The following is a 16,762-nucleotide window of genomic DNA, read 5'->3' on the forward strand; positions in this document are numbered from 1 at the left end:
ATACTTTGCCTGTAATACATTAAAGAAAAATTCTATTGCTATGAGGATTGAACCCGCAGCAGTCGTGGCCGAGTGGTTAAGGCGATGGACTTGAAATCCGTTGGGAATCTCCCGCGTATGTTCGAATCCTGCCGACTGCGTGAAATTATACATACTTTGCCTTTAATACATTAAAGAAAAATTCTATTGCTATGAGGATTGAATCCGCAGCAGTCGTGGCCGAGTGGTTAAGGCGATGGACTTGAAATCCATTGGGAATTTCCCGCGCCTGTTCGAATCCTGCCGACTGCGTGAAATTATACATACTTTGCCTTTAATACATTTAAGAAAAATTCTATTGCTATGAGGATTTAACCCGCAGCAGTCGTGGCCGAGTGGTTAAGGCAATGGACTTGAAATCCATTGGGAATCTCCCGCGTAGGTTCGAATCCTGCCGACTGCGTGAAGTTATATGGACTAGAAATCCATTGGGAATCTCCCACGTATGTTCGAATCCTGCCGACTGCGTGAAATTTTACATACTTTGCCTGTAATACATTTAAGAAAAATTTTATTGCTATGAGGAGTAAACCCGCAGCAGTCGTGGCCGAGTGGTTAAGGCGATGCCGACTGCATGAAAAAATACATACTTTGCCTGTAATACATTTAAGAAAAATTCTATTGCTATGAGGATTGAACCCGCAGCAGTCATGGCCGAGTGGTTAAGGCGATGCCGACTGCGTGAAATTATACATACTTTGCCTGTAATACATTCAAGAAAAATTCTATTGGTATGAGGAGTAAACTCGTGGCCGAGTGGTTAAGGCGATGGACTTGAAGTCCATTGGGAATCTCCCACGTAGGTTCGAGTCCCGCCGACTGCGTGAAATTATACATACTTTGCCTTTAATACATTTAAGAAAAATTCTATTGCTATGAGGGTTGAGCCAGCAGCAGTCGTGGCCGAGTGGTTAAGGCGATGGACTTGAAATCCATTGAGAATCTCCCGCGTAGGTTCGACTCCTGCCGACTGCGTTAAATTATACATCTTTTGCCTTTAATACATTTAAGAAAAATTCTATTGCTATGAGGGTTGAACCAGCAGCAGTCGTGGCCGATTGGTTAAGGCGGTGGACTTGAAATCCATTGGAAATTTCCCGCTCCTGTTCGAATCCTGCCGACTGCGTGAAATTATACATACTTTGCCTTTAATACATTTAAGAAAAAATCTATTGCTATGAGAATTGAACCCGCAGCAGTCGTGGCCGAGTGGTTAAGGCGATGGACTTGAAATCCGTTTGGAATCTCCCGCGTAGGTTCGAATCCTGCCGACTGCGTGAAGTTATACATACTTTGCCTGTAATACATTTAAGGAAAATTTTATTGCTATGAGGGGTAAACCCGCAGCAGTCGTGGCCGAGTGGTTAAGGCGATGCGGACTGCGTGAAATTACACACACTTTGCCTGTAATACATTTAAGAAAAATTCTATTACTATGAGCAGTAAACCCGCAGCAGTCGTGGCCGAGTGGTTAAGGCGATGGACTTGAAATCCATTGGGAATCTCCCGCGTATGTTCGAATCCTGCCGACTGCGTGAAATTATACATACTTTGCCTTTAATACATTAAAGAAAAATTCTATTGCTATGAGGATTGAATCCGCAGCAGTCGTGGCCGAGTGGTTAAGGCGATGGACTTGAAATCCATTGGGAATTTCCCGCGCCTGTTCGAATCCTGCCGACTGCGTGAAATTATACATACTTTGCCTTTAATACATTTAAGAAAAATTCTATTGCTATGAGGATTGAACCCGCAGCAGTCGTGGCCGAGTGGTTAAGGCAATGGACTTGAAATCCATTGGGAATCTCCCGCGTAGGTTCGAATCCTGCCGACTGCGTGAAGTTATATGGACTAGAAATCCATTGGGAATCTCCCACGTAGGTTCGAATCCTGCCGACTGCGTGAAATTTTACATACTTTGCCTGTAATACATTTAAGAAAAATTTTATTGCTATGAGGAGTAAACCCGCAGCAGTCGTGGCCGAGTGGTTAAGGCGATGGACTTGAAATCCATTGGGAATCTCCCGCGTAGGTTCGAATCCTGCCTACTGCGCGAAATTTTACACACTTTGCCTGTAATACATTTAAGAAAAATTCTATTACTATGAGCAGTAAACCCGCAGCAGTCGTGGCCGAGTGGTTAAGGCGATGGACTTGAAATTCATTGGGATTCTCCCGCGTAGGTTCGAATCCTGCCGACAGCGTGACGTTATACATACTTTGCCTTTAATACATTTAAGAAAAATTCTATTGCTATGAGGATTGTACCCGCAACAGTCGTGGCCGAGTGGTTAAGGCGATGGACTGGAAATCCATTGGGAATCTCCCGCGTCGGTTCGAATCCTGCCGACTGCGTGAAGTTATATATACTTTGCTTTTAATACATTTAAGAAAAATTCTATTGCTATGAGGATTGTACCCGCAGCAGTCGTGGCCGAGTGGTTAAGGCGATGGACTGGAAATCCATTGGGAATCTCCCGCGTAGGTTCGAATCCTGCCGACTGCGTGAAATTATACATACTTTGCCTTTAATACATTTAAGAAAAATTCTATTGCTATGCGGATTAAACCCGCAGCAGTCGTGGCCGAGTGGTTAAGGCGATGGACTTGAAATCCATTGGGAATCTCCCGCGTAGGTTCGAATCCTGCCGACTGCGTGAAATTACACATACTTTGCCTGTAATACATTTAAGAAAAATTCTATTGCTATGCTGATTGAACCCGCAGCAGTCGTGGCCGAGTGGTTAAGGCGATGGACTAGAAATCCATTTGGAATCTCCCGCGTAGGTTCGAATCCTGACGACTGCGTGAAAAATACATACTTTGCCTTTAATACATTCAAGAAAAATTCTATTGCTATGAGGAGTGAACCCGCAGCAGTCGTGGCCGAGTGGTTTAGGCGATGGACTTGAAATCCATTGGGAATCACCCGCGTAGGTTCAAGTCCTGCCGACTGCGTGAAATCATACATACTTTGCCTTTAATACATTTAAGAAAAATTCTATGGCTATGAGGATTGAACCCGCAGCAGTCGTGGCCGAGTGGTTAAGGCGATGGACTTGAAATCCATTGGGAATTTCCCGCGCCTGTTCGAATCCTGCCGACTGCGTGAAAATATACATACTTTGCCTTTTATACATTTAAGAAAAATTCTATTGCTATGAGGATTGAACCAGCAGCAGTCGTGGCCGAGTGGTTAAGGCGATGGACTTGAAATCCATTGGGAATTTCCCGCTCCTGTTCGAATCCTGCCGACTGCGTGAAATTATACATACTTTGCCTTTAATACATTTAAGAAAAAATCTATTGCTATGAGGATTGAACCCGCAGCAGTCGTGGCCGAGTGGTTAAGGCGATGGACTTGAAATCCATTGGGAATCTCCCGCGTAGGTTCGAATCCTGTCGACTGCGTGAAGTTATATGGACTAGAAATCCATTGGGAATCTCCCGCGTAGTTTCGAATCCTGCCGACTGCGTGAAATGTTACATACTTTGCCTGTAATACATTTAAGAAAAATTTTATTGCTATGAGGAGTAAACCCGCAGCAGTCGTGGCCGAGTGGTTAGGACGATGCCGACTGCATGAAAAAATACATACTTTGCCTGTAATACATTTAAGAAAAATTCTATTGCTATGAGGAGTCAACCCGCAGCAGTCGTGGCCGAGTGGTTAAGGCGATGGACTGGAAATCCATTGGGAATCTCCTGCGTCGGTTCGAATCCTGCCGACTGCGTGAAGTTATATATACTTTGCCTTTAATACATTTAAGTAAAATTCTATTGCTATGAGGATTGTACCCGCAGCAGTCGTGGCCGAGTGGTTAAGGCGATGGACTGGAAATCCATTGGGAATCTCCCGCGTAAATCGAATCCTGCCGACTGCGTGAAATTATACATACTTTGCCTTTAATACATTTAAGAAAAATTCTATTGCTATGCGGATTGAACCCGCAGCAGTCGTGGCCGAGTGGTTAAGGCGATGGACTAGAAATCCATTTGGAATCTCCCGCGTAGGTTCGAATCCTGACGACTGCGTGAAAAATACATACTTTGCCTTTAATACATTTAAGAAAAATTCTATGGCTATGAGGATTGAACCCGCATCAGTCGTGGACGAGTGGTTAAGGCGATGGACTTGAAATCCATTGGGAATTTCCCGCGTAGGTTCAAGTCCTGCCGACTGCGTGAAATCATACATACTTTGCCTTTAATACATTTAAGAAAAATTCTATGGCTATGAGGATTGAACCCGCAGCAGTCGTGGCCGAGTGGTTAAGGCGATGGACTTGAAATCCTTTGGGAATTTCCCGCTCCTGTTCGAATCCTGCCGACTGCGTGAAATTATACATACTTTGCCTTTAATACATTTAAGAAAAAATCTATTGCTATGAGGATTGAACCCGCAGCAGCCGTGGCCGAGTGGTTAAGGCGATGGACTTGAAATCCATTGGGAATCTCCCGCGTAGGTTCGAATCCTGCCGACTGCGTGAAGTTATATGGACTAGAAATCCATTGGGAATCTCCCGCGTAGGTTCGAATCCTGCCGACTGCGTGAAGTTATATGGACTAGAAATCCATTGGGAATCTCCCGCGTAGGTTCGAATCCTGCCGACTGCGTGAAATTTTACATACTTTGCCTGTAATACATTTAAGAAAAATTTTATTGCTATGAGGAGTAAACCCGCAGCAGTCGTGGCCGAGTGGTTAGGACGATGCCGACTGCATGAAAAAATACATACTTTGCCTGTAATACATTTAAGAAAAATTTTATTGCTATGAGGAGTAAACCCACTGCAGTCGTGGCCGAGTGGTTAAGGCGATGGACTTGAAATCCATTGGGAATTTCCCGCGCCTGTTCGAATCCTGCCAACTGCGTGAAATTATACATACTTTGCCTGTAATACATTTAAGAAAAATTCTATTGCTATGAGGATTGAACCCGCAGCAGTCGTGGCCGAGTGGTTAAGGCGATGCCGACTGCGTGAAATTATACATACTTTGCCTGTAATACATTTAAGGAAAATTTTATTGCTATGAGGGGTAAACCCTCAGCAGTCGTGGCCGAGTGGTTAAGGCGATGCGGACTGCGTGAAATTACACACACTTTGCCTGTAATACATTTAAGAAAAATTCTATTACTATGAGCAGTAAACCCGCAGCAGTCGTGGCCGAGTGGTTAAGGCGATGGACTTGAAATCCAATGGGAATCTCCCGCGTAGGTTCGAATCCTGCCTACTGCGCGAAATTTTACATACTTTGCCTTTAATACATTTAAGAAAAATTCTATTGCTATGAGAAGTGAATCCGCAGCAGTCGTGGCCGAGTGGTTAAGGCGATGGACTTGAAATCCATTGGGAATCTCCCGCGTAGGTTCGAATCCTGCCGACTGCGTGAAATTATACATACTTTGCCTGTAATACATTTAAGAAAAATTTTATTGCTATGAGGAGTAAACCCGCAGCAGTCGTGGCCGAGTGGTTAAGGCGATGGACTTGAAATCCATTGGGAATCTCCCGCGTAGGTTCGAATCCTGCCTACTGCGCGAAATTTTACACACTTTGCCTGTAATACATTTAAGAAAAATTCTATTACTATGAGCAGTAAACCCGCAGCAGTCGTGGCCGAGTGGTTAAGGCGATGGACTTGAAATTCATTGGGATTCTCCCGCGTAGGTTCGAATCCTGCCGACAGCGTGACGTTATACATACTTTGCCTTTAATACATTTAAGAAAAATTCTATTGCTATGAGGATTGTACTCGTAACAGTCGTGGCAGGGTGGTTAAGGCGATGGACTGGAAATCCATTGGGAATCTCCCGCGTCGGTTCGAATCCTGCCGACTGCGTGAAGTTATATATACTTTGCTTTTAATACATTTAAGAAAAATTCTATTGCTATGCGGATTAAACCCGCAGCAGTCGTGGCCGAGTGGTTAAGGCGATGGACTTGAAATCCATTGGGAATCTCCCGCGTAGGTTCGAATCCTGCCGACTGCGTGAAATTACACATACTTTGCCTGTAATACATTTAAGAAAAATTCTATTGCTATGCTGATTGAACCCGCAGCAGTAGTGGCCGAGTGGTTAAGGCGATGGACTAGAAATCCATTTGGAATCTCCCGCGTAGGTTCGAATCCTGACGACTGCGTGAAAAATACATACTTTGCCTTTAATACATTCAAGAAAAATTCTATTGCTATGAGGAGTGAACCCGCAGCAGTCGTGGCCGAGTGGTTTAGGCGATGGACTTGAAATCCATTGGGAATCACCCGCGTAGGTTCAAGTCCTGCCGACTGCGTGAAATCATACATACTTTGCCTTTAATACATTTAAGAAAAATTCTATGGCTATGAGGATTGAACCCGCAGCAGTCGTGCCCGAGTGGTTAAGGAGATGGACTTGAAATCCATTGGGAATTTCCCGCGCCTGTTCGAATCCTGCCGACTGCGTGAAATTATACATACTTTGCCTTTAATACATTTAAGAAAAAATCTATTGCTATGAGGATTGAACCCGCAGCAGTCGTGCCCGAGTGGTTAAGGCGATGGACTTGAAATCCATTGGGAATCTCCCGCGTATGTTCGAATCCTGCCGACTGCGTGAAAATATACATACTTTGCCTTTTATACATTTAAGAAAAATTCTATTGCTATGAGGATTGAACCAGCAGCAGTCGTGGCCGAGTGGTTAAGGCGATGGACTTGAAATCCATTGGGAATTTCCCGCTCCTGTTCGAATCCTGCCGACTGCGTGAAATTATACATACTTTGCCTTTAATACATTTAAGAAAAAATCTATTGCTATGAGGATTGAACCCGCAGCAGTCGTGGCCGAGTGGTTAAAGCGATGGGTTTGAAATCCTTTGGGAATCTCCCGCGTAGGTTCGAATCCTGTCGACTGCGTGAAGTTATATGGACTAGAAATCCATTGGGAATCTCCCGCGTAGGTTCGAATCCTGCCGACTGCGTGAAATTTTACATACTTTGCCTGTAATACATTTAAGAAAAATTTTATTGCTATGAGGAGTAAACCCGCAGCAGTCGTGGCCGAGTGGTTAGGACGATGCCGACTGCATGAAAAAATACTCTTTGCCTGTAATACATTTAAGAAAAATTTTATTGCTATGAGGAGTAAACCCACTGCAGTCGTGGCCGAGTGGTTAAGGCGATGGACTTGAAATTCATTGGGATTCTCCCGCGTAGGTTCGAATCCTGCCGACTGCGTGACGTTTTACATACTTTGCCTTTAATACATTTAAGAAAAATTCTATTGCTAGGAGTATTGTACCCGCAGCAGTCGTGGCCGAGTGGTTAAGGCGATGGACTGGAAATCCATTGGGAATCTCCCGCGTCGGTTCGAATCCTGCCGACAGCGTGAAGTTATATATACTTTGCCTTTAATACATTTAAGTAAAATTCTATTGCTATGAGGATTGTACCCGCAGCAGTCGTGGCCGAGTGGTTAAGGCGATGGACTGGAAATCCATTGGGAATTTCCCGCGCCTGTTCGAATCCTGCCGACTGCGTGAAATTATACATACTTTGCCTTTAATACATTTAAGAAAAAATCTATTGCTATGAGGATTGAACCCGCAGCAGTCGTGGCCGAGTGGTTAAGGCGATGGACTTGAAATCCATTGGGAATCTCCCGCGTAGGTTCGAATCCTGCCGACTGCGTGAAGTTATATGGACTAGAAATCCATTGGGAATCTCCCGCGTAGGTTCGAATCCTGTCGACTGCGTGAAGTTATATGGACTAGAAATCCATTGGGAATCTCCCGCGTAGGTTCGAATCCTGCCGACTGCGTGAAATTTTACATACTTTGCCTGTAATACATTTAAGAAAAATTTTATTGCTATGAGGAGTAAACCCACTGCAGTCGTGGCCGAGTGGTTAAGGCGATGGACTTGAAATCCATTGGGAATTTCCCGCGCCTGTTCGAATCCTGCCAACTGCGTGAAATTATACATACTTTGCCTGTAATACATTTAAGAAAAATTCTATTGCTATGAGGATTGAACCCGCAGCAGTCCTGGCCGAGTGGTTAAGGCGATGCCGACTGCGTGAAATTATACATACTTTGCCTGTAATACATTGAAGAAAAATTCTATTGCTATGAGGAGTAAACTCGTGGCCGAGTGGTAAAGGCGATGGACTTGAAATCCATTGGGAATCTCCCGCGTAGGTTCGAATCCTGCCTACTGCGTGAAATTATACATACTTTGCCTGTAATACATTTAAGAAAAAATTTATTGCTATGAGGAGTAAACCCGCAGCAGTCGTGGCCGAGTGGTTAAGGCGATGCCGACTGCGTGAAATTATACATACTTTGCCTGTAATACATTTAAGAAAAATTTTATTGCTATGAGGAGTAAACCCACAGCAGTCGTGGTCGAGTGGTTAAGGCGATGGACTTGAAATCCATTGGGAATCTCCCGCGTAGGTTCGAATCCTGCCGACTGCGTGAAATTATACATACTTTGCCTTTAATACATTTAAGAAAAATTCTATTGCTATGAGGATTGAACCCGCAGCAGTCGTGGCCGAGTGGTTAAGGCGATGGACTAGAAATCCATTGGGAATCTCCCGCGTAGGTTCGAATCCTGCAGACTGCGTGAAATTTCACATACTTTGCCTTTAATACATTTAAGAAAAATTCTATTGCTATGAGAATTGAACCCGCAGCAGTCGTGGCCGAGTGGTTAAGGCGATGGACTTCAAATCCATTGGGAATCTCCCGCGTATGTTCGAATCCTACCGACTGCGTGAAATTATACATACTTTGCCTTTAATACATTTAAGAAAAATTCTATGGCTATGAGGATTGAACCCGCAGCAGTCTTGGCCGAGTGGTTAAGGTGATGGACTTGAAATCCATTGGGAATCTCCCGCGTAGGTTCGAATCCTGCCGACTGCGTGAAGTTATGTGGACTAGAAATCCATTGGGAATCTCCAGCGTAGGTTCGAATCCTGCCGACTGCGTGAAATTTTACATACTTTGCCTGTAATACATTTAAGAAACATTTTATTGCTATGAGGAGTAAACCCGCAGCAGTCGTGGCCCAGTGGTTAATGCGATGCCGACTACGTGAAAAAATACATACTTTGCCTGTAATACATTTAAGAAAATTTTTATTGCTATGAGGAGTAAATCCGCTGCAGTCGTGGCCGAGTGGTTAAGGCGATGGACTTGAAATCCTTTGGGAATTTCCCGCGCCTTTTCGAATCCTGCCAACTGCGTGAAATTATACATACTTTGCCTGTAATACATTTAAGAAAAATTCTATTGCTATGAGGATTGAACCCGCAGCAGTCGTGGCCGAGTGGTTAAGGCGATGCCGACTGCGCGAAATTATACATACTTTGCCTGTAATACATTCAAGAAAAATTCTATTGCTATGAGGAGTAAACTCGTGGCCGAGTGGTTAAGGCGATGGACTTCAAATCCATTGGGAATCTCCCGCGTATGTTCGAATCCTACCGACTGCGTGAAATTATACATACTTTGCCTTTAATACATTTAAGAAAAATTCTATTGCTATGAGGATTGAACCCGCAGCAGTCGTGGCCGAGTGGTTAAGGTGATGGACTTGAAATCCATTGAGAATCTCCCGCGTAGGTTCGAATCCTGCCGTCTGCGTGAAGTTATGTGGACTAGAAATCCATTGGGAATCTCCAGCGTAGGTTCGAATCCTGCCGACTGCGTGAAATTTTACATACTTTGCCTGTAATACATTTAAGAAACATTTTATTGCTATGAGGAGTAAACCCGCAGCAGTCGTGGCCCAGTGGTTAATGCGATGCCGACTGCGTGAAAAAATACATACTTTGCCTGTAATACATTTAAGAAAAATTTTATTGCTATGAGGAGTAAATCCGCTGCAGTCGTGGCCGAGTGGTTAAGGCGATGGACTTGAAATCCATTGGGAATTTCCCGCGCCTGTTCGAATCCTGCCAACTGCGTGAAATTATACATACTTTGCCTGTAATACATTTAAGAAAAATTTTATTGCTATGAGGAGTAAACCCGCAGCAGCCGTGGCCGAGTGGTTAAGGCGATGCCGACTGCGTGAAATTATACATACTTTGCCTGTAATACATTTAAGAAAAATTTTATTGCTATGAGGAGTAAACCCACAGCAGTTTCGGCCGAGTGGTTAAGGCGGTGGACTTGAAATCCATTGGGAATCTCCCGCGTAGGTTCGAATCCTGCCGACTGCGTGAAATTATACATACTTTGCCTGTAATACATTTAAGAATAATTTTATTGCTATGAGGAGTAAACCCGCAGCAGTCGTGGCCGAGTGGTTAAGGCGATACCGACTGCGTGAAATTATACTCTCTTTGCCTGTAATACATTTAAGAAAAATTTTATTGCTATGCGGATTGAACCCACAGCAGTCGTGGCCGAGTGGTTAAGGCGATGGGCTTGAAATCCATTGGAAATCTCCCGCGTCGGTTCGAATCCTTCCGACTGCGTGAAATTATACATACTTTGCCTTTAATACGTTTAAGAAAAATTCTATTGCTATGAGGAGTAAACCCGCAGCAGTCGTGGCCGAGTGGTTAAGGCGATGCCGACTGCGTGAAATTATACATACTTTGCCTGTAATACATTTAAGAAAAATTTTATTGCTATGAGGAGTAAACCCACAGCAGTTTCGGCCGAGTGGTTAAGGCGATGGACTTGAAATCCATTGGGAATCTCCCGCGTAGGTTCGAATCCTGCCGACTGCGTGAAATTATACATACTTTGCCTTTAATACATTTAAGAAAAATTCTATTGCTATGAGGATTGAACCCGCAGCAGTCGTGGCCGAGTGGTTAAGGCGATGGACTTGAAATCCATTGGGAATCTCCCGCGTAGGTTCGAATCCTGCCGACTGCGTGAAATTATACATACTTTGCCTGTAATACATTTAAGAAAAATTTTATTGCTATGAGGAGTAAACCCGCAGCAGTCGTGGCCGAGTGGTTAAGGCGATACCGACTGCGTGAAATTATACTCTCTTTGCCTGTAATACATTTAAGAAAAATTTTATTGCTATGCGGATTAAACCCACACCAGTCGTGGCCGAGTGGTTAAGGCGATGGGCTTGAAATCCATTGGAAATCTCCCGCGTCGGTTCGAATCCTGCCGACTGCGTGAAATTATACATACTTTGCCTGTAATACATTTAAGAAAATTTCTATTGCTATGAGGAGTAAATCCGCAGCAGTCGTGGCCGAGTGGTTAAGGCGATGGACTTGAAATCCATTGGGAATCTCCCGCGTAGGTTCGAATCCTGCCGACTGCGTGAAATTATACATACTTTGCCTTTAATACATTTAAGAAAAATTCTATTGCTATGAGGAGTAAACCCGCAGCAGTCGTGGCCGAGTGGTTAAGGCGATGCCGACTGCGTGAAATTATACATACTTTGCCTGTAATACATTTAAGAAAAATTTTATTGCTATGAGGAGTAAACCCACAGCAGTTTCGGCCGAGTGGTTAAGGCGATGGACTTGAAATCCATTGGGAATCTCCCGCGTAGGTTCGAATCCTGCCGACTGCGTGAAATTATACATACTTTGCCTTTAATACATTTAAGAAAAATTCTATTGCTATGAGGATTGAACCCGCAGCAGTCGTGGCCGAGTGGTTAAGGCGATGGACTTGAAATCCATTGGGAATCTCCCGCGTAGGTTCGAATCCTGCCGACTGCGTGAAATTATACATACTTTGTCTGTAATACATTTAAGAAGAATTTTATTGCTATGCGGATTAAACCCACAGCAGTCGTGGCCGAGTGGTTAAGGCGATGGGCTTGAAATCCATTGGAAATCTCCCGCGTCGGTTCGAATCCTGCCGACTGCGTGAAATTATACATACTTTGCCTTTAATACATTTAAGAAAAATTTTATTGCTATGAGGGTTGAACCCGCAGCAGTCGTGGCCGAGTGGTTAAGGCGATGGACTTGAAATCCATTGGGAATCTCCCGCGTAGGTTCGAATCCTGCCGACTGCGTGAAATTATATGTACACTTTGCCTTTAATACATTTAAGAAAAATTCTATTGCTATGAGGATTGAACCCGCAGCAGTCGTGGCTGAGTGGTTAAGGCGATGGGCTTGAAATCCTTTGGGAATCTCCCGCTTAGGTTCGAATCCTGCGTAAAATTAAATTTAGCGTTAATGCGTTTAAGAAGGATTGTGTTGTTATGAGGTTCGAATCTCTCCTGCGCCAGCTGCGTGAAGTTATATTATGCGGTTACAGTGGCGGATTTAACGGCGGGCGCGTGCCGGGGCTCTGATTTCTAAGGGGCTCCCAAACTTGCCGCCTTTTTTTTACTTAAGGGCCCATTATTTGCTTTTGCGCCCGGGGCCTCGACCGACTTTAATCCGCCACTGTGTAAGAACGGTAGTATGTACTGACGGTTTACTGAAACTTCACCCTCCGACATTTCGTCGACGAAAATCCCCGGAGCTAGGCAAGGGAAAAGGACTTTGCCGTGCACCAGAGCAGGAATGTTCGTTTCATTCGTCACACCGTTTCTTCGGCTGAGATCCCAGCCTGATTAGTCCCCCACAAGGTCATGTTGAAAATTTGTGAAACACAATAAAATACTTTATTTTATGCTGCTTCTCTGTCCTCACTTTTAGTCTATCTACCGCCGGTGATTTTCATGCTACAGTTGCCGTTCGAACGCTATTTAGGGTTTTTCAGAATGGAGATCACATTCCAATACAAAAAACTTGGTGTTGCCATTTGATATTTTCGAAATTTTCTCACTGTAACCGTAACTGTTAGAGTGACACTGTTGTTTTCCATATCATTCTTGAGCGCATACATCAAAATACCTTATGCCAAAATTTCATTCAGTTTCTGTGAATTGTATGATAGTTAGGGGCCCATATGTCGGGATAGTTTTTTTATAATCACCCTGTATTACTACAATGCGATTTCAACTTAGTACTTTAACATTTTCCAGTAATATACGGTCGTGTTTTTTTGAATGCGAAATTGTTTATTTCAGCTATGTTTTACGTATTCGAGTTTTTTTTTTTGTGAACGAATGTGAAATTTGTCATTTGGAATTCACTACTGCGAATAAATGCGAAATTTATGATTTGGAAACTTTTTTTGCGAAATTTACCTATCTCTACTGATATCCTTTGCGTCTTCGCCACCAAACATGTTAATCATCTGGTCATAAAAGCACGAATAGCCTGCGTTCGGTTGGAAGAGAATAACTACTCCTCCTAGGCACTCACTTGTCCTCCCATTCACTCACTAGGCCACTTATTGTATCTCTAGGTCGCTCAACCAACCACTCTATCATCATTCATTCACTAACTACTTTATATACTGACTCACTCACTCGGTCATTTCTCGCTCACCGACTGGTGTGGGTGAATTTTCCGTCGTGAATTGTATGGCGGTGAATTTTTCTGTAGTGAATTCCTCCAGCTGAGGCTGGTTTACGGAAAATTCACCGTCAGAAAATTCCGATACTCATATTCGATCACTGGTGACACTGAACGAAAAGATGAACCTCTCCGTTGATTATACGAAGTACAGATGACTGGGACAGTCACATGTGTACTTCGTACTGGCGACATAAACCAAACACTTTGGCGACATCGGCGTCTAGATACACATTATTTGGCCGAGTCGATTTCATTTATTCGCCAAATGAACCGAAAACCTCGCATGTAAGTCAAATTGAGTCGACACCGGACACGTTATTATGCCTTTTGTTTCGTTCGATCCCGGACTTGTCGAACTAGTGTGTTGGTGGCGAATTACAGAAAGACATTTGAATCGGTGACATTATTATAAAAATATTATTCGGGGGGGGGGGGGAACAGCCGTAGAAGAAAATATCTAGACTCATGTCTTTCAACCACCGGGATTCGGCGTTAGTAATCGAACCGGGTCGATGGTTATATTCGGATTCGCCATTCCAATTTATCTACTCATTTCTTTTACATTCAACTCTTACCCACGGCTTCGCTCGCGTGGATATGATCTTCTGAAAATTACTCGGTGATGATCCCCCCCATATGACAATTGAATGCCTTATGACCCCCCCCCCCCTTTAGGGGTTGAATTTCGAGATATCTCGCCTTAGTGGGCATCTACGTTATAACAAGTAATACCGACAAAATTTCATATTTATAGCTTCAGCGGTTTCAGCTCGACGATGATGAATCGGTCTCAGTCACTCAGGACATGTTATTTTATATACAGGGTGCACAGGGGTAACAGGACGCAAAACACAGTGCAAAGTTGGGGAGAAACAGCATTAAAATAGCGAATAAAATGGTTTACCCGTATCTAACACCGTTCCCCCCCCCCAACCGCATTTCCTCCGTTTTTTTCTAATTTTATAATATCTCAGTGAATATTGCACTTAGAAACATGGATATTTTTTTCGGCATCTGGAGAGACAGGGCAATCACTTCCTAACTGGGTTTTTGGACACTCGGGAACTGCATAGAAAAAGTCAATTTTTTTTCATAACTATGCAACCCCTTGAAACATGAATGACATATCTGAGTATTACCCCGTTAATTGGATACGTTTTATAATTGTAAGTTGTAAGTATGCCTATAGGATCAAAGATTCGCCAGTAAAATATCATACGCCCTGTTACCCTGTGCACTTTGTATAAAAATTTTTAGTGAGGAGAAGCAAAACTGTTATGAAATCGTTCACCTTTTGTTTTGAGTACGAGGGAGGGTGGTTTGAAAATATGGGATTTTTTTTTACCATAAGTAATGTACAAGGTGTCCTGTAAGTGCTAATGCAGCCTTTATCTCATCAGCCGTCCGTTCTACAGGTATGATTCCAATTTTAAAAATGCTCAAAGAGCATTAAAAAATTACCCGGACCAGAATTGAGAGTGAAAATACAGTATGTCACAAATTTAAAAAAAAAACTAAATTTTTATACGGTCCCCCTGTGCTCTAACTTCCAATCAGAAAGTTGTTGTCCTGTCTCTTCCGAAGTTGACAGAAAAAAAATTCCACGTATCTTATATTCGCTGAGATATTCCAATTCACAAATGGAAATTGTAGAAAGTACACTGCTGGCCACCGTAAATGCAACACCCTGAAGGAAGCATGCAAATAATATGAAATTTACAACATGCATTAGCGGAGGTGAGATATGCAAATGATTAGAATTTCAGCGCAGACGCACATCACGCGCGCCTGTGGCGCCACTTCAAAGCGCTATTTAAGGCTTGGAGATTTCGACGATTTGAAGTACGCAATTGTCTTTTTCTTGTGGTTTTTTCAAAAAAACGATCAATTATGCCTCGTAGAAAACAGCGATCATCTTTTGATCAAGTATCCGAGTTCGACAGAGGAAGAATAGTGGCCTACCGAGATTGTGGATTATCTTTCAGGGAAATCGGTAGTCGTGTTGGACGAAACCAAACAACTGTAATGCGGATATGTGATCGTTGGATGCAGGAGGGTACGACGGACCGACGTGTTCGATCGCATCCACCTCAGTGCACCACTTCACGTGATGACAGGCATATTGTGCGTATGGCAGTGACGGATCGCTCAGCCACATCACGAACCATAGCACAGCACATTCAGTCTGTACCGCATCATCCAGTGTCTGCGCGTACCATTCGACGCCGTTTACAGCAGAGTGGTCTGTCCGCAAGACGTCCATTGCTTCGTCTACCCTTAACGCAGAACCACAGACGTCTCCGCCGCCAATGGTGCGATGAAAGAAGGATGTGGACGGCACAATGGAATGAAATTGTCTTTACTGACGAGTCACGCTTCTGTCTGCAACACCACGATGGTCGGATTTGACTCTGAAGACACCGTGGAGAGAGGATGCTGAACAGCTGCGTTATGCACCGCCACACTGGTCCTCCACCGGGTATTATGGTATGGGGCGGTATTGGATATCACTCTCGCACTCCTCTAGTACGCATTGCCGGTACTTTAAAAAGCCAGCGCTACATCTCCGAGGTGTTGGAGCCAGTTGTCCTTCCTTACCTTCAGGGCTTGCCCACAGCCATATTTCAACAGGATAATGCGCGACCACACGTGGCACGCATTGTCCAAAGGTTCTTCGTCAATCGCCAGATTGAATTGCTTCCCTGGCCAGCTCGCTCTCCGGATCTTTCGCCGATAGAAAACATGTGGTCCATGGTTGCACAACGATTGACCCAGATTACATCCCCAGCTGCCACACCAGATCAACTTTGGCAACGCGTGGAAGCTGCTTGGTCTGCTGTACCCCAAGAACACATCCAAAGTTTGAATCAATGCCGAGGCGTGTGGCAGCGGTGATCTCCAACAATGGCGGCTACTCTGGCTACTGATTTTGGCAGGAACCACACTTCACAGAAGTCTATAAATTTAATCATTTGATGCTTGGTCAACATGTTATCTACAAAATAAATATTGTTGCGATATCTCTTGTCTTTCTTGGTGTTGCAATTTGGGTGGCCAGCAGTGTAGATTCTTCTACACTGGAACGTAGAAGAAAGGAACATTTTCCGTTAGTTTTTGCTGCCCTTTTAAAACTTTTATCCGATTTTTGAATTCGAATATCTCAGTGAATATTGCGTTTGTAAGCTTGGAATTTTTTCTGTTGGCAAATTGGAAATTAAAGAACCGGGGACCGTATAAAAATTTAGATTTTTTTTATTTCGTTGCACACTGTATTTTCACTCTGGAAACTGATACGGGGTAATTTTTGAACGTCTT

The 16,762-nt window shown here is 43.7% G+C and overlaps 54 non-coding genes across 54 annotated transcripts; all 54 read left to right on the forward strand.

The window, feature by feature from the left end:
* The first annotated feature begins 58 nt into the window (after positions 1 to 58).
* TRNAS-UGA (transfer RNA serine (anticodon UGA)) lies at positions 59 to 140 on the forward strand. Its single transcript has one exon. It is a non-coding gene; the product is annotated as a tRNA-Ser (tRNA).
* A 69-nt stretch (positions 141 to 209) lies between these two features.
* Positions 210 to 291, forward strand: TRNAS-UGA (transfer RNA serine (anticodon UGA)). Its single transcript has one exon. It is a non-coding gene; the product is annotated as a tRNA-Ser (tRNA).
* A 69-nt stretch (positions 292 to 360) lies between these two features.
* TRNAS-UGA (transfer RNA serine (anticodon UGA)) lies at positions 361 to 442 on the forward strand. Its single transcript has one exon. It is a non-coding gene; the product is annotated as a tRNA-Ser (tRNA).
* A 490-nt stretch (positions 443 to 932) lies between these two features.
* TRNAS-UGA (transfer RNA serine (anticodon UGA)) lies at positions 933 to 1,014 on the forward strand. The gene has a single exon. It is a non-coding gene; the product is annotated as a tRNA-Ser (tRNA).
* A 220-nt stretch (positions 1,015 to 1,234) lies between these two features.
* TRNAS-UGA (transfer RNA serine (anticodon UGA)) lies at positions 1,235 to 1,316 on the forward strand. Its single transcript has one exon. It is a non-coding gene; the product is annotated as a tRNA-Ser (tRNA).
* Positions 1,317 to 1,492: 176 nt separating this feature from the next.
* On the forward strand, positions 1,493 to 1,574 carry TRNAS-UGA (transfer RNA serine (anticodon UGA)). Its single transcript has one exon. It is a non-coding gene; the product is annotated as a tRNA-Ser (tRNA).
* A 69-nt stretch (positions 1,575 to 1,643) lies between these two features.
* TRNAS-UGA (transfer RNA serine (anticodon UGA)) lies at positions 1,644 to 1,725 on the forward strand. Its single transcript has one exon. It is a non-coding gene; the product is annotated as a tRNA-Ser (tRNA).
* A 69-nt stretch (positions 1,726 to 1,794) lies between these two features.
* Positions 1,795 to 1,876, forward strand: TRNAS-UGA (transfer RNA serine (anticodon UGA)). Its single transcript has one exon. It is a non-coding gene; the product is annotated as a tRNA-Ser (tRNA).
* A 134-nt stretch (positions 1,877 to 2,010) lies between these two features.
* TRNAS-UGA (transfer RNA serine (anticodon UGA)) lies at positions 2,011 to 2,092 on the forward strand. Its single transcript has one exon. It is a non-coding gene; the product is annotated as a tRNA-Ser (tRNA).
* A 69-nt stretch (positions 2,093 to 2,161) lies between these two features.
* Positions 2,162 to 2,243, forward strand: TRNAS-UGA (transfer RNA serine (anticodon UGA)). Its single transcript has one exon. It is a non-coding gene; the product is annotated as a tRNA-Ser (tRNA).
* A 69-nt stretch (positions 2,244 to 2,312) lies between these two features.
* TRNAS-GGA (transfer RNA serine (anticodon GGA)) lies at positions 2,313 to 2,394 on the forward strand. Its single transcript has one exon. It is a non-coding gene; the product is annotated as a tRNA-Ser (tRNA).
* A 69-nt stretch (positions 2,395 to 2,463) lies between these two features.
* TRNAS-GGA (transfer RNA serine (anticodon GGA)) lies at positions 2,464 to 2,545 on the forward strand. The gene has a single exon. It is a non-coding gene; the product is annotated as a tRNA-Ser (tRNA).
* A 69-nt stretch (positions 2,546 to 2,614) lies between these two features.
* Positions 2,615 to 2,696, forward strand: TRNAS-UGA (transfer RNA serine (anticodon UGA)). Its single transcript has one exon. It is a non-coding gene; the product is annotated as a tRNA-Ser (tRNA).
* A 69-nt stretch (positions 2,697 to 2,765) lies between these two features.
* Positions 2,766 to 2,847, forward strand: TRNAS-AGA (transfer RNA serine (anticodon AGA)). Its single transcript has one exon. It is a non-coding gene; the product is annotated as a tRNA-Ser (tRNA).
* Positions 2,848 to 2,915: 68 nt separating this feature from the next.
* Positions 2,916 to 2,997, forward strand: TRNAS-UGA (transfer RNA serine (anticodon UGA)). Its single transcript has one exon. It is a non-coding gene; the product is annotated as a tRNA-Ser (tRNA).
* Positions 2,998 to 3,066: 69 nt separating this feature from the next.
* On the forward strand, positions 3,067 to 3,148 carry TRNAS-UGA (transfer RNA serine (anticodon UGA)). The gene has a single exon. It is a non-coding gene; the product is annotated as a tRNA-Ser (tRNA).
* Positions 3,149 to 3,217: 69 nt separating this feature from the next.
* On the forward strand, positions 3,218 to 3,299 carry TRNAS-UGA (transfer RNA serine (anticodon UGA)). The gene has a single exon. It is a non-coding gene; the product is annotated as a tRNA-Ser (tRNA).
* Positions 3,300 to 3,368: 69 nt separating this feature from the next.
* Positions 3,369 to 3,450, forward strand: TRNAS-UGA (transfer RNA serine (anticodon UGA)). The gene has a single exon. It is a non-coding gene; the product is annotated as a tRNA-Ser (tRNA).
* Positions 3,451 to 3,691: 241 nt separating this feature from the next.
* Positions 3,692 to 3,773, forward strand: TRNAS-GGA (transfer RNA serine (anticodon GGA)). The gene has a single exon. It is a non-coding gene; the product is annotated as a tRNA-Ser (tRNA).
* A 219-nt stretch (positions 3,774 to 3,992) lies between these two features.
* TRNAS-AGA (transfer RNA serine (anticodon AGA)) lies at positions 3,993 to 4,074 on the forward strand. The gene has a single exon. It is a non-coding gene; the product is annotated as a tRNA-Ser (tRNA).
* A 68-nt stretch (positions 4,075 to 4,142) lies between these two features.
* Positions 4,143 to 4,224, forward strand: TRNAS-UGA (transfer RNA serine (anticodon UGA)). The gene has a single exon. It is a non-coding gene; the product is annotated as a tRNA-Ser (tRNA).
* Positions 4,225 to 4,444: 220 nt separating this feature from the next.
* On the forward strand, positions 4,445 to 4,526 carry TRNAS-UGA (transfer RNA serine (anticodon UGA)). The gene has a single exon. It is a non-coding gene; the product is annotated as a tRNA-Ser (tRNA).
* A 306-nt stretch (positions 4,527 to 4,832) lies between these two features.
* TRNAS-UGA (transfer RNA serine (anticodon UGA)) lies at positions 4,833 to 4,914 on the forward strand. Its single transcript has one exon. It is a non-coding gene; the product is annotated as a tRNA-Ser (tRNA).
* Positions 4,915 to 5,197: 283 nt separating this feature from the next.
* Positions 5,198 to 5,279, forward strand: TRNAS-UGA (transfer RNA serine (anticodon UGA)). The gene has a single exon. It is a non-coding gene; the product is annotated as a tRNA-Ser (tRNA).
* A 69-nt stretch (positions 5,280 to 5,348) lies between these two features.
* TRNAS-UGA (transfer RNA serine (anticodon UGA)) lies at positions 5,349 to 5,430 on the forward strand. The gene has a single exon. It is a non-coding gene; the product is annotated as a tRNA-Ser (tRNA).
* A 69-nt stretch (positions 5,431 to 5,499) lies between these two features.
* Positions 5,500 to 5,581, forward strand: TRNAS-UGA (transfer RNA serine (anticodon UGA)). The gene has a single exon. It is a non-coding gene; the product is annotated as a tRNA-Ser (tRNA).
* A 69-nt stretch (positions 5,582 to 5,650) lies between these two features.
* TRNAS-UGA (transfer RNA serine (anticodon UGA)) lies at positions 5,651 to 5,732 on the forward strand. The gene has a single exon. It is a non-coding gene; the product is annotated as a tRNA-Ser (tRNA).
* A 220-nt stretch (positions 5,733 to 5,952) lies between these two features.
* Positions 5,953 to 6,034, forward strand: TRNAS-UGA (transfer RNA serine (anticodon UGA)). The gene has a single exon. It is a non-coding gene; the product is annotated as a tRNA-Ser (tRNA).
* A 69-nt stretch (positions 6,035 to 6,103) lies between these two features.
* TRNAS-AGA (transfer RNA serine (anticodon AGA)) lies at positions 6,104 to 6,185 on the forward strand. The gene has a single exon. It is a non-coding gene; the product is annotated as a tRNA-Ser (tRNA).
* A 68-nt stretch (positions 6,186 to 6,253) lies between these two features.
* TRNAS-UGA (transfer RNA serine (anticodon UGA)) lies at positions 6,254 to 6,335 on the forward strand. Its single transcript has one exon. It is a non-coding gene; the product is annotated as a tRNA-Ser (tRNA).
* Positions 6,336 to 6,404: 69 nt separating this feature from the next.
* Positions 6,405 to 6,486, forward strand: TRNAS-UGA (transfer RNA serine (anticodon UGA)). Its single transcript has one exon. It is a non-coding gene; the product is annotated as a tRNA-Ser (tRNA).
* A 69-nt stretch (positions 6,487 to 6,555) lies between these two features.
* TRNAS-UGA (transfer RNA serine (anticodon UGA)) lies at positions 6,556 to 6,637 on the forward strand. Its single transcript has one exon. It is a non-coding gene; the product is annotated as a tRNA-Ser (tRNA).
* Positions 6,638 to 6,706: 69 nt separating this feature from the next.
* On the forward strand, positions 6,707 to 6,788 carry TRNAS-UGA (transfer RNA serine (anticodon UGA)). The gene has a single exon. It is a non-coding gene; the product is annotated as a tRNA-Ser (tRNA).
* A 69-nt stretch (positions 6,789 to 6,857) lies between these two features.
* TRNAS-UGA (transfer RNA serine (anticodon UGA)) lies at positions 6,858 to 6,939 on the forward strand. Its single transcript has one exon. It is a non-coding gene; the product is annotated as a tRNA-Ser (tRNA).
* Positions 6,940 to 7,178: 239 nt separating this feature from the next.
* Positions 7,179 to 7,260, forward strand: TRNAS-UGA (transfer RNA serine (anticodon UGA)). The gene has a single exon. It is a non-coding gene; the product is annotated as a tRNA-Ser (tRNA).
* Positions 7,261 to 7,329: 69 nt separating this feature from the next.
* On the forward strand, positions 7,330 to 7,411 carry TRNAS-GGA (transfer RNA serine (anticodon GGA)). Its single transcript has one exon. It is a non-coding gene; the product is annotated as a tRNA-Ser (tRNA).
* Positions 7,412 to 7,480: 69 nt separating this feature from the next.
* TRNAS-GGA (transfer RNA serine (anticodon GGA)) lies at positions 7,481 to 7,562 on the forward strand. The gene has a single exon. It is a non-coding gene; the product is annotated as a tRNA-Ser (tRNA).
* Positions 7,563 to 7,631: 69 nt separating this feature from the next.
* Positions 7,632 to 7,713, forward strand: TRNAS-UGA (transfer RNA serine (anticodon UGA)). Its single transcript has one exon. It is a non-coding gene; the product is annotated as a tRNA-Ser (tRNA).
* Positions 7,714 to 7,912: 199 nt separating this feature from the next.
* Positions 7,913 to 7,994, forward strand: TRNAS-UGA (transfer RNA serine (anticodon UGA)). Its single transcript has one exon. It is a non-coding gene; the product is annotated as a tRNA-Ser (tRNA).
* Positions 7,995 to 8,156: 162 nt separating this feature from the next.
* Positions 8,157 to 8,243, forward strand: TRNAS-UGA (transfer RNA serine (anticodon UGA)). Its single transcript has one exon. It is a non-coding gene; the product is annotated as a tRNA-Ser (tRNA).
* A 176-nt stretch (positions 8,244 to 8,419) lies between these two features.
* On the forward strand, positions 8,420 to 8,501 carry TRNAS-UGA (transfer RNA serine (anticodon UGA)). The gene has a single exon. It is a non-coding gene; the product is annotated as a tRNA-Ser (tRNA).
* Positions 8,502 to 8,570: 69 nt separating this feature from the next.
* On the forward strand, positions 8,571 to 8,652 carry TRNAS-AGA (transfer RNA serine (anticodon AGA)). Its single transcript has one exon. It is a non-coding gene; the product is annotated as a tRNA-Ser (tRNA).
* A 220-nt stretch (positions 8,653 to 8,872) lies between these two features.
* On the forward strand, positions 8,873 to 8,954 carry TRNAS-UGA (transfer RNA serine (anticodon UGA)). Its single transcript has one exon. It is a non-coding gene; the product is annotated as a tRNA-Ser (tRNA).
* A 641-nt stretch (positions 8,955 to 9,595) lies between these two features.
* On the forward strand, positions 9,596 to 9,742 carry TRNAS-UGA (transfer RNA serine (anticodon UGA)). The gene is made up of 2 exons: positions 9,596 to 9,632; positions 9,698 to 9,742. It is a non-coding gene; the product is annotated as a tRNA-Ser (tRNA).
* Positions 9,743 to 9,918: 176 nt separating this feature from the next.
* TRNAS-UGA (transfer RNA serine (anticodon UGA)) lies at positions 9,919 to 10,000 on the forward strand. Its single transcript has one exon. It is a non-coding gene; the product is annotated as a tRNA-Ser (tRNA).
* Positions 10,001 to 10,176: 176 nt separating this feature from the next.
* Positions 10,177 to 10,258, forward strand: TRNAS-UGA (transfer RNA serine (anticodon UGA)). The gene has a single exon. It is a non-coding gene; the product is annotated as a tRNA-Ser (tRNA).
* Positions 10,259 to 10,434: 176 nt separating this feature from the next.
* Positions 10,435 to 10,516, forward strand: TRNAS-UGA (transfer RNA serine (anticodon UGA)). Its single transcript has one exon. It is a non-coding gene; the product is annotated as a tRNA-Ser (tRNA).
* Positions 10,517 to 10,692: 176 nt separating this feature from the next.
* Positions 10,693 to 10,774, forward strand: TRNAS-UGA (transfer RNA serine (anticodon UGA)). Its single transcript has one exon. It is a non-coding gene; the product is annotated as a tRNA-Ser (tRNA).
* A 69-nt stretch (positions 10,775 to 10,843) lies between these two features.
* TRNAS-UGA (transfer RNA serine (anticodon UGA)) lies at positions 10,844 to 10,925 on the forward strand. The gene has a single exon. It is a non-coding gene; the product is annotated as a tRNA-Ser (tRNA).
* A 327-nt stretch (positions 10,926 to 11,252) lies between these two features.
* On the forward strand, positions 11,253 to 11,334 carry TRNAS-UGA (transfer RNA serine (anticodon UGA)). The gene has a single exon. It is a non-coding gene; the product is annotated as a tRNA-Ser (tRNA).
* Positions 11,335 to 11,510: 176 nt separating this feature from the next.
* Positions 11,511 to 11,592, forward strand: TRNAS-UGA (transfer RNA serine (anticodon UGA)). Its single transcript has one exon. It is a non-coding gene; the product is annotated as a tRNA-Ser (tRNA).
* A 69-nt stretch (positions 11,593 to 11,661) lies between these two features.
* TRNAS-UGA (transfer RNA serine (anticodon UGA)) lies at positions 11,662 to 11,743 on the forward strand. The gene has a single exon. It is a non-coding gene; the product is annotated as a tRNA-Ser (tRNA).
* A 69-nt stretch (positions 11,744 to 11,812) lies between these two features.
* Positions 11,813 to 11,894, forward strand: TRNAS-UGA (transfer RNA serine (anticodon UGA)). Its single transcript has one exon. It is a non-coding gene; the product is annotated as a tRNA-Ser (tRNA).
* Positions 11,895 to 11,963: 69 nt separating this feature from the next.
* TRNAS-UGA (transfer RNA serine (anticodon UGA)) lies at positions 11,964 to 12,045 on the forward strand. Its single transcript has one exon. It is a non-coding gene; the product is annotated as a tRNA-Ser (tRNA).
* The last annotated feature ends 4,717 nt before the right edge of the window (positions 12,046 to 16,762 follow it).

The sequence above is a fragment of the Pholcus phalangioides genome, unplaced genomic scaffold, assembly GCF_987345545.1.
Source record: "Pholcus phalangioides strain wild (caught in Gottingen) unplaced genomic scaffold, Ppha-v1.0 ptg000012l_1, whole genome shotgun sequence".
In the NCBI taxonomy this organism is placed as follows: Eukaryota; Metazoa; Arthropoda; class Arachnida; order Araneae; family Pholcidae; genus Pholcus; species Pholcus phalangioides.